Consider the following 1,733-nt stretch of genomic DNA (forward strand, 5'->3'; position numbering starts at 1 on the left):
CTTATAAAGGATTTCCTCTCTTATTTTCCATTTTAGCAGCATTTTATAACTGTGCTTTCTTGTGAACATCAAGCCTAGCGCTTGGCTGAATGTTTATTCACAGAAAATACAATTAAAGCGTTCATCCAAGTAAAGTTTTCTTACGTTATTTGGCAACAAATGACATATAAAAACATTTTCACACTGAACGCAGAGCTAGAGATTCTCTACCTGAAAGTCCCACACATTTTAGTTATTAAAACTGTTGCTGAAGACTTTTAGTTTATTATGTTGACAGTTTCAGCTCTCACGTGTAATTTATGATCAGGTCACTCACAAGTCTTTGGTACACACATGTCACAACTTCTCTTCCATATGAATTTATTGATGTGGACTGAAGAATAAAGGTAACTGAAGTAACGTCCATGTTGATTACAGTAATTCTTCAAAATGTGAGTCCTTTGGCATGTTTAGATGTTACAACTACAGCTGAAGTCTCTTCCATGTTCCTTACATTCGTCATTCCTAACACCACGTCATCTAAAGTCAGAATATGTTCTGAAGACATTTATGATTTTCTCTCCAGGGTGAATTTTCTGATGTTATTTAAGATTAGTACATGGACTGGAGGCTTTCCCACGTAAATGGCATTCATATGGCTTTTCTCCAGTGCATGTTCTCTCATATCATCTAAGGTCAGAAGATAGACTGAAAGCTTTCCCACATAGAAGATAAGCATGTGGTTTCTCTTCAGTGTGAATACTTTTGTGTCCTCTAAAGCCAGAGCTTTGACTAAAGACTTTCCCACTTTTATCACATTTATAACGCTTTTATCCAAGGTGAGTTCTCTCATGTGTTTGAGGGTTAAAGGGTGGAATAAAGCCTTTCCCACACTGATGACACTTATACGGTCTCTCTCCCGTGTGAGTTTTCTCATGTCTTCTAAGGTGAGAACACTGAGTGAAGGATTTTCCACATAGATGACATGCAGGTGGCCTCTCTCCAGTGTGAGTCATCTTGTGCCGTCTAAGGTGAAAGCAATTAGTATAGGCCTTTTCACATATGTTACATTGATACGATTTACCTTTAGTATGAATTTGTCTATGTGGTTTAGGGGACAACTGATTACTAAGGGATTTTTCACACTGTTTGCTGACGTAGGGTTTCTTTCCACTCTGAGTTAAGAAACTCTGAGTCATTGTGGAACTGTGAGTGCAATCTTCTCCCAAATCATTACATTCAAAGGGATCCTCCAGAATGAGAGAGTTTTCCTTTAGGGACTAAGATTAAAAGCTCTTAATGATTTACCAACATACATCTATACATTCATGTCACCACCTTTGAATCCTAGACCAACCATTCAGTGGTAGAGCCCAGTTGAAATCTTTCCAATGTTACTTGTGTGAAAGGAAATTAAATTTTGGCAACTGAAACTCATTTAACCAAAGGGAGAAATCAAGCTGGGAACAGGGTCACACAAACCTGCCTCCCCCTTCTGGTTCCTAAATAATATGGCTACAAGAGGAAAAGCTACATGCCTCCCCCATATTTTGCCCACAAGGAAATTCCTCATGAGCTGTTAAAATGACACCATGGCAATGCAAACTGATAGCTTGTCTTTCCAGGTGCAGTCATCCCCAGTTCACCAGACACAAATGCATATCCGATTGTTTCCCTGCCCCATTTTGCCTATGTTGTCTTATATAAAATGCAGGAAAGCTGCATTTTATATAAGACAACATAGGCAAAATGGG

At 38.7% G+C, this 1,733-nt stretch overlaps 1 pseudogene; it reads right to left on the minus strand.

Moving 5' to 3' along the window:
* Positions 1-665: 665 nt before the first annotated feature.
* LOC113220819 lies at positions 666-1,259 on the minus strand (annotated as a pseudogene).
* Positions 1,260-1,733: the final 474 nt, after the last annotated feature.

This window comes from Piliocolobus tephrosceles, unplaced genomic scaffold, assembly GCF_002776525.5.
Source record: "Piliocolobus tephrosceles isolate RC106 unplaced genomic scaffold, ASM277652v3 unscaffolded_14065, whole genome shotgun sequence".
In the NCBI taxonomy this organism is placed as follows: Eukaryota; Metazoa; Chordata; class Mammalia; order Primates; family Cercopithecidae; genus Piliocolobus; species Piliocolobus tephrosceles.